Source organism: Podarcis raffonei, chromosome 13, assembly GCF_027172205.1.
Source record: "Podarcis raffonei isolate rPodRaf1 chromosome 13, rPodRaf1.pri, whole genome shotgun sequence".
Lineage (NCBI taxonomy): Eukaryota > Metazoa > Chordata > Lepidosauria > Squamata > Lacertidae > Podarcis > Podarcis raffonei.
The window spans coordinates 36,846,540-36,855,648 of NC_070614.1; the positions used below are offsets into that span (position 1 = coordinate 36,846,540).

Here is a 9,109-nt window from a genome sequence, read left to right on the forward strand (position 1 = left end):
TTTCTGGTAAAATGCAAGTATTGACATCTGTTCAATTACAGGCTGTACATACACATGCACAAACACTCATTCTCAACACATCAAGGCCTTCTGATCATTTGAAAATTATGCAGATCCTTCCATTGCCCATTTTGGATTCATCCTCCAAGTTCTTTCCAAATTCCCAATTCTTATGCAACCTGAAGGTTTCTCATTTAATAGGATCATCTCTTAAGTATTTGTTTGCTTTGTTTTTTATGGCACTATGCATTTCTCTATTCATTTCTATTTAGTTTTTTAATGTGTTGTACATCAGCTGGAGACACTGGAGTAGCAAGCAACTGACCAGTCTAATAAATATCATGATTATATTTGTAGTACAGTAGTAGTATCGGCAACAGTGATAGTAGTAAAACTGTAGAGCGTTTTACTTTGGGCAACTAGATGAGATGCAAAACGGAATGGCCCACCTCTCAATCCCTGCCTTCCCTTCCTTCCTGCTACAATCCTATCCTTTACAGCAGGGCTGGGGAACCTGTGGCATTCCAGATTTGTTGGACTACAACTCCTATTGTTCTTGACCATTGGGCCATGTTGGCTAGGGCTGGTGGGTATTTGACTGTTTTCAGCAAAGTCTGGAGGGCCACAGGCATAACAACCCATGCTTTATAGCCAGATCTGTACTGCATTCCCACCACCAATGAAACAAAGTGTAGTGCTACTGCTGCCAGAAGTCAGACAGAGAAGCAAGAATTCTAGCTGCCACAGCACAGTGGTTCTTTGGCAGGGAAGAGCTAATTGCATCATCTGTGACAACCCCTAAGTTGTAGAACTCCCTTCCCACATAGGTGGCACCTTCATTACAGAGTTTCCAGTGACGGCTGAAGATACACCTCTATACCCTGGCTTTTGACACTTGAGGTGTATAGTTTCAGGACTCACCTTATTTTTGTGGTTGTTAAGTTGTTCTTAATTTTATAAATGTTGTAATCCACTCTGGGACCTTAGGGTGAAGGGCGGGTCACCGTCGTACAAGTGAACTACACTGTTGTTTCATTGTGGGAAGATACCAAAATTAAGCAGGGCAAACCCTGTTTTTCCACCAAGCAAAACAACTGTGGCTTCTCATTGAGTGCTCCTGTATGACACACATTTGTCACAGTTATCCATCACTTTTTAAGGTGACCATAAAAATAAGTCAAAGAGGAACGCAGTGCTCCATGGGTGGTCCAAAATATTTAGTGAAGGTATGTTCCTGAAAGACCCAATATCCCTTACTTGTGTAGACAGGGTATATATCTCAGGAGAACCACCCTAGGATAACATCCATGGTATATTGACTGTATAAACAAGACCCAAGTCAACCCACTCCCACTGTCCTAAAGAGATCCACAGAACTTTTCTCGCAATGATCGGGGGGGGGGGGGAGGTTGTATATTGAATGGGCACCTCCTTACACCACAGCTCCATCAAAGCTTAGCAAAAGGTGGCATTTGTCAAAACAACAGCTAATTTACTGCGGCACAATCTCTCATATCTGGCCTGTGCGCAACAAGCCCTTGTCCCTACTGCTGACTGAGCATAGAAGTATACATTACTCCTGCCCCAGATCAGTCCTGCTGTGGGAAATAAATAAGGATTTCAAATCCCAGGCTGTCTGTCAAAAGGTACTAAAAGAAACGCTTTGTTCGAATTTGAAGTCTCTTATTTCAATTACTTCCTTATGTGCTGATTGTAGCAGCAGGATTAGCTTTATGTTGCTTCTGCCAAAGCTGTCAAGGCAAGCTGCAGCTGTACATCTCCTACATTTAACCATGCCTAGCTGTGGATTTTGATCTCTTGCGGTAGGCTTAAAAAACAACCACCACCAGCTCTGAGATATTGAACTCCCCCAGGTAAAGAAAGAAAAAGGTTGACATGTTCCCAAGTTTAACCAAGGCACAGAGACAGATGGGTGGAATCCCCTTTTGCCTTTAATAGCAGACAGATCAATGGAAAGGGAACACCGCTGTCATAGACCTTCTGCATTTTTGATCTCAAGAATGGACAGCAGCCAAATAAAAACAGAGAAATGAAACAAAACATACATACATACACACCTGACCAATCCTTCCAGACTCTGCCCTAAAGTAGGGAAACAGCCAGAGGATGAGAGCAAGGTACAAGGGGAAAGCAAAATATTATTATTCACCCAACACTTCTTAGTGTAACTTTTAGTTGAAGTCAGATCCAAACACTATACAAGCTATAAAGGTTCCCCTTGCTTCACAACACCCGCCACCTTCCCAATTAAGTGCTCCTGTTCTGTGCATTAGAAATGCAAACTTTCAGTTCAGGAGTATCTCAAAATAGGTGCAATCGTTAAGTCAGTTAAACATATGTATTTTAACAAAAAAGGAAATCCAACATAATGACAATGTGCAAATTCATGTGAAAGGATATACTCTATATCTGATGGGTAGCATCCAGGCTAATTTAACCATACTTCAGTTCCATTTATTTATTTTTGTGGAACTTAAATTATTACTGACTTGCCCACTGATTTCAAGGACAGCTAAGTTCAAGTAATTTATGCTGAAATCCTACATGCAGGTGAACACCACTGAACACAATTAGATTCACTTCTGAGTAAACATGTACAGCACGGGTGTCAAACACAAGGCCCGCGGGCCGAATCCGGCCCGCCAGACCTCGTCATGTGGCCCATGTAGCCACCGCCGGCCACCAGCCTTCACTTTTTATTCTCACTTCTTTTTTTTTCTTTTTTTTGACACAAGAAAGCCGCCTCTTCAGCGCATGCGCGGCAGCCTACAAGCCAGAGAACATCTGCCCTCTAGCGGCGCCGGCCGTTCTACACAGGAAACCTCCACTTTACATGCATTCAGGAAACCTCCACTTGTTTTTATATTGAGCGCATATTGAGTCCTATAGATACAACCGGCCCTTTGAGGGTGACCAAACTGCTGATGCGGCCCCCGATGAATTTGAGTTTGACACCCCTGATGTACAGGGTTGTACTGTAAGACTAGATTCAACAATGCATGCACATCACATAACACAGTAGGCAAAAGTCACACGTCTCCCCAATATCTGGAGTTGATTCTACGCATGCTTAACCTGCTTACTATTTCAGCTCTATGTTGCCACTAGATTAAACTAGCATCTCTACTTTTCGGATTATGTGCTGCTGCAATGACTTACTACAAGAGCAATTATTATTATTATAATAACTATTCTAACTACATTTATATGCCATCTCCCCCCCAAGCTCATGGTGGCATACATCTTCCCAGTTTATCCTCATAAGAACCCTGTGAGATAGGTTAGGCCAGGCATAGGCAAACTAAGGCCTCCAGAGGTTTTGGAACTACAACTCCCATCATCCCTAGCTAACAGGACCAGTGGTCAGAGATGATGCGAACTGTAGTTCCAAAACATCTGGAGGGCCAAGTTTGCCTATGCATGGGTTAGGCTGAGAGACAGTGATTCGCCACCCAGTGAGCTTCATGGCCGAGTGCTCTCCCAGGTCTTAGTCCAACACTTTAACCACTACACCACATTGGTTCTCAGTAACAAGAGTTTCTGACAGCTGGTGCATTTGCTTGACTAAGAAACTGATGGGGCTACCACTGGTGGGGTTATGGCAAAAACACCATTTGATCAGAACCCTTTTCTCCACCATCACTCAAAAATCAAGGTAAGATAAGCACATAAAAATGTCATCACATTTCCTTGCTATTTAATCCTGTTATGCCACAGTAGCAGTGGAAATGGCTGTAGGTTCTGAAGCATTCTGCCCAAGTCCTTACTTGCCTGAGCTGCATCTCCAACAATTCAAACCAATATTCACTATTCACAAACTATGAGGCCTTTTCTACAGTTACCCAAGTAGAACTCCTCCTCTCTCCACAATTCTAACTTCACATCATTTCCCAGTGAGCAAGCACCCCATTCCAGAACCAAGCTATCTTTCATTTACTTTAAGATATGGGCAGATGCACACACATGATGCTGCAATGACTGTAATTCACTTAGCAGTCTTTCCTTGGTCAATGCACCAGCAGTCTTGCAAGCTCACTTTCATGAATCAGCACTTTATAGTTTCATTTATTTTATTGACAGAATGAACAGAGACCAAGAGAACATCAGGTCCACAGAAACTGTGACAAGGACCATGAATTAAAAGACAAAAATAAGACAGAAGAGAAAGTGGAGCCCATTCCAGTTTCCTGTTTAGAAAGGTCCCAAGAAGTGGGCACCTGCCCACATTTAAAGTAACCAAAAATATATGGATTCTCCTCCAAATAAATAGGGAACCTTTCTAAACAGGATTCACATTATCAAGATGGCTCAACAAGGAAAACATCCATGTGAAAGGAAAGCCAGAATCAAATTTCTTGATCCCCCAAATGCCACTCAGCCAGTATTTTAACATAAAATAAAGTTCATCTGCTTTTTCAACTTGTTAACATGCCCCACATCTCCAGGTGAAGCCATCTAAAGGTTAATGCAGTAAATTAAACCAACAATGCATTTTCTCCACAGACCTGAAAAACACGAGGCAACTCCCACCTAAGGTAGCAAACATATTCAAAGACAGCCAGTTCCTATCCTGCACAAAATGAAAGTTACTGTGAAGGGAGTCATAGAATCCCAAGACCATCAGAGAGGTCAGCTCCTGCCTTCAAGAGAGATGTGGAACCATTATTCCTCTGACTCACCAAATACAGCACCAGATTACAAACCACAGAAACAGAGCAAAAATGACAAGCCATGTTTTTACAGCTTACCAGGAAAATAAAAGCTTGTTGAAAGAAGGGAATACAGTGTGGGGAAACAATCAGAAGCCCTCAGTGAACAGTACGAAACAGTCACACAATTGTGGATGGAAAGAGGTTGAGAGATCAAGCTTTTCCAGGACATCTCTGTAAAAGGGAACCTAGGGTCATAGCCCTTAGGGTCATTCAATGTCAGCAGGGAGGCGTTAGTGGTCCATGTGTACTCAGTTATCAGAACTAAGTTTATCCATTAACACACTTTAACCACCCTTCTGTACACAGCAGGAAGGTTACAGAGTGTTATATAACAAGGGTGAAGCTTCTGTTTGCAATTTAAGAACATGTAGCATTTCTAATTCATGTCAGCAATCATGAGGATTGAAGTACAGAGTAGCAATTATTTTGTATAGCATTAGAAGAAATAAACAGACATGGTACCTGTGGGCATTTAAGCATTAAATAAAAGACATGGTTTACTGCTAGTGGGGTGTCGAGGGAGAAGTGGATAGAAAAAATCTGGAAGGAGTTAGGTATTGTGAGAAAAGCACACCTGGGGTGAGGACTGAATACCTAGGGCCCTGAATTCTTTCCCTCCAAGTTAATCACACCCTGACTAGCAAGAAAGAATAGCAAGCCAAAATAAAGAAAACTGTGTGTGCATATGTGCACCATCACTAACACGCCTTAGAAAAATCACTAACCCAGCCACAGACAATTCTCTCTCCTCAAGAAAGGCAAGAAAAACCAGGGCCTGCACCTTTCAAAAAGGAGATAAAACACCTGTTTATCAGTCTGACCAGCTAGCAAACATGACTCAAGTTTTTACAAAAGAAGAGCACTTCCACTTCAGTTTTCTGGGTTCCCAGTTCCCATCAAACGGGTTTTGAAAGGTTGGCTTCCCTGAACTTTTGCAGGTTGCAACAAAACGTGTTTGTTATGCTTTTTGGGGGGGAACTGAGACAGAGCCCTCTCTCCTCTTGAATAGCAACTATAGCAGAGAAACGGTCTCGCTGCTGCTGTTTCCAAAGACAGTAAATAGACTTTTAAGAGGATGGGAGTGTAGAGAAGAAGCAGCTACCGGGGGGAGACGGGGGGAGACAGAGATGAAGCCGCCGAGTCGTAGGGAGGGAGGCGGGGTGGGAAGGAAGGAGGGAAGGAAGGAAGGAGGCTCGTTACCTGACACGGAGAAAGAGGTGGGCCTCGGGAGGAAATACGAGGGGCAGAGGAAAGGATTACAAAATCAACTATAGGCGTGCGAGGGGGAACACGGAGTGGGTGTGAAGTATAACAGGGGGAGGGTCTCCCTTAGGGAGCTCTAAAATGGCGGCAGCTTCCTTCCCACACCGCTCCCTTCTCACACACAGACAGACGGTACAGGCACATATATATTTATGTATATGTATATACCTACCTATATATATAGCACACTCCCGCCCCCGCCTTCTCTCTCCGCCCCCCCCCCCCGTTTTCCTCCCCCGCCCCCTCCGCCAACCGCTCTCACCGGGCTCGAGCCCCCTCCTTCCTGCTCCTTTTTCGCCCGCGGGAGAGGAGACTCTTTCGGTCGCTTCAGCCGCTCTTCACTTTCTTTCTTTTCTTTTTTTTCTTTCTCTGTTTTTTTTTTTTTTTTTTTTTGCCTTCACCGCCGCAATCCCACAATCCCCCGCGCGCGCCTCCAGCGACCGACCTGCTGTTTCCTCCTCCTTCCGCTTAGCCCCTCCCCTCTCCTCAACTCGGCGTTCTCTTGCCGATCCTCCTCCTCCTCCGCGAGCTCTGTAGCCCCGCCTCTGTCCTCCAACTTAAGCTCCTCCTCCTCCTGGCTCCCCCGCCTCCTCCCGTTTGTCAATGGAGGGAAGAGGGAGGCGCACCTGCGCATGCGTTACGCTCCCTCGCCTCCTTCTGAGCATCATTTACTTAAGAGAGTTGTCCTGCTCCTTTCGATACTTCTGTTCCCCAAGTGAAATTGCCACCTTACTCTTGCTGGCCTCTGTTTTACTTCCTGCCCCCTCTGTGTACAGTGGTACCTCGGGTTACATACACTTCAGGTTACAGACTCCGCTAACCCAGAAATATTACCTTGGGTTAAGAACTTTGCTTCAGGATGAGAACAGAAATTGTGATCCAGCGGCGCAGCGGCCACATTAGCTAAAGTGGTGCTTCAGGTTAAGAACAGACCTCCAGAACGAATTAAGTTCTTAACCTGAGGTACCACTGTATTTCTATTGTTTTATGCTGCGAAGTCCTATCCTAAATTGCATGGGGGTCTTTTGCGGGCTGTGTGTTGTGAACTGTCAAGGTTAGGGTGTCATTCTTCAGGATCTGCTATTGTTGAGACATCTGGGCGATTTCAGCTGGAAACATAAGCAAACATTGGAGCTCTGCTGGATCAAAGGGGCATCTAGTCCTGCACTCTGTTCTCACGGTGGCCAACCCGATGCCTGTGGGAAGCCTTTTACAAAAAGGACCAGACACAACAGCAATTTCCCCCCTCTTCCGATCGCCAGCAGATGGCTTTCAGTAGCATCCTGTCTCTGACAGCAGAGATAGAATGTGGCCACTGGGGCTAGTAGCCACTGCAAGCCTTATCCTCCGTCAATTTGTCTAATCGTCATTTAAAGCCTTTCAAATTGGTGGCCGTAACTACATCTTGTGGGAAGTGAATTCCATCGTTCTAATTATGTGCTGTGTGAACAAGTACTGGCTCAGTTAAAGTGAGCTTGTTGCTGCTGATAAAGGGATGGAGAATCTGTCCAGAAGCTATGGACTCCCAACTCCCATCTGCCCCAGCCAGCAAGGCCAATGGTCACGGATATTGGGAGATGGCGACGATGGCAATTTATCACCCACACTTCACACCAAAGTCCCAGGGTGGGAGTTGTGGTCCAATAACACATTGAGGGCCACAGGTTGCCCATTCCTGTCCAGGATATCTGATGGCATGCCATACAAGATGTACATCAACAGGCTGTGTTCATTATCCAGTTCTTCACTGTGTCCTGTTGTCTTTGGAAGTGAAACACAGGGCACGGCGTCCTCAGTGGAAGCACTCAACTAGAAAGACCCAGTTGGCTCCCTCAGCTATACTTTTCAAGTGAATTAATTTTTAAAAATTGTTAAGCATTTGGTTCGGGTCTCTCCTGTTTGCTTGTTTGTTTGTATCTGTTTTTAAGGTAGCTGTATTCTTTCAATGACTGCAAGCCACCTTGGCAAGTCCTTTCAAAGCAGGGCGTAAATTATTTTTATAAACCAGCTGTTCCACCTGTAAGGATGTTTCAGTGTGAAGAACTGCTGCTCAGGGTGCCAGCCAAACAGATCTTCCAACAGGATACTTCATTCCATTCCCTCTCCCACGTGGTTTTCCATCTGCTCCATCAGCTAACATTCCCGGCACAGTCCTCACTGAGTGGCTTTGGGGCTCCCACGCCCCTAGCCTAGGGGTTTCCCCTTTTAAAGTATTTGCTGTACTTCTGCAAAACTTGCGGTTCCTCCAAGCCTGCTAATACTCCTCCCAGACTTGTGCATAGACAATACCATTCTGACTACCTAAGGATTCACTCTCAAGAGAATGGAGTTCGTTCTCAGTACATAGGATCACAGCTGGATCTCTTTAATGAGTTTTGCAAGGGTTTATCTTAGTATCATCATCACCTGTTTATAATGCTACGCCTCTTAACATCACTTGTAGACTTTTTTATTTTGTATTAAACCACTAGGAACCTAACTAAATAATAATAATAATAGCATGTGGACATTGCGTATATGATACCACTTTGAAGTACAAATCCATGGGACTGATTTCAAAGATGTGTTCAAATAAATTAATACATCACATTTATCTTATATCAGCCCAGTTTCAAACGCAGCCCAGAGCTCAAGTGCCATTTTAGCCATAGGTTTGGTAAGTGTGGCTAGGCTTATACCTGCCCCCATTCTCAGTCTGCCCTTTGTAAAATGCTAACCATGTACTTTTTCAGAGGACTGATGTGGAAATAAGCACTTTGCTCTGTTAAAAATTAGGAAGTAGGGAGCTGCCTTATATCAAGCCAGACCATCTGACCCATCTACTTATAGATTTCAGGCAGGGGTCTTTCTCCGCCCTACCTGGATATGCCGGGGACTAGTTATGTGGATTACAGCCCACTCCCGTGTAATCTTAGACTCATAGAATTGTAGAGTTAGAAGGGACCATAAGAGTCACCTAGTCAAACCCGCTTGGTACAGGAATCTTTTGCCCAACACGGAACTTGAACCCACAACCCTGAGATTAAATGTCTCCTGCTCTACTGACTTGAGCTATCAGTTGCCTGACAACTAAGGAGACAAGGAGAGTCCTGTAAGCTATTTGTGACCTGGCA

General features: G+C 44.5%; 1 protein-coding gene across 10 annotated transcripts in view; it reads right to left on the reverse strand.

Annotated features, from left to right (window-relative positions):
- PPP6R1 (protein phosphatase 6 regulatory subunit 1) overlaps window positions 1-6,381 on the reverse strand; it is a 53,853-nt gene extending 47,472 nt beyond the window's left edge. For 9 of the 10 annotated variants that reach the window (XM_053360654.1, XM_053360660.1, XM_053360657.1 and 6 more), the window contains exon 1: window positions 6,259-6,381. The gene's annotated coding sequence lies outside the window, so the exon portion shown is untranslated. Of the gene's footprint in view, window positions 1-5,933; window positions 6,053-6,258 lie in introns of those variants that run through there. The other variant, XM_053360652.1, reaches the window with a different exon arrangement.
- Window positions 6,382-9,109: the final 2,728 nt, after the last annotated feature.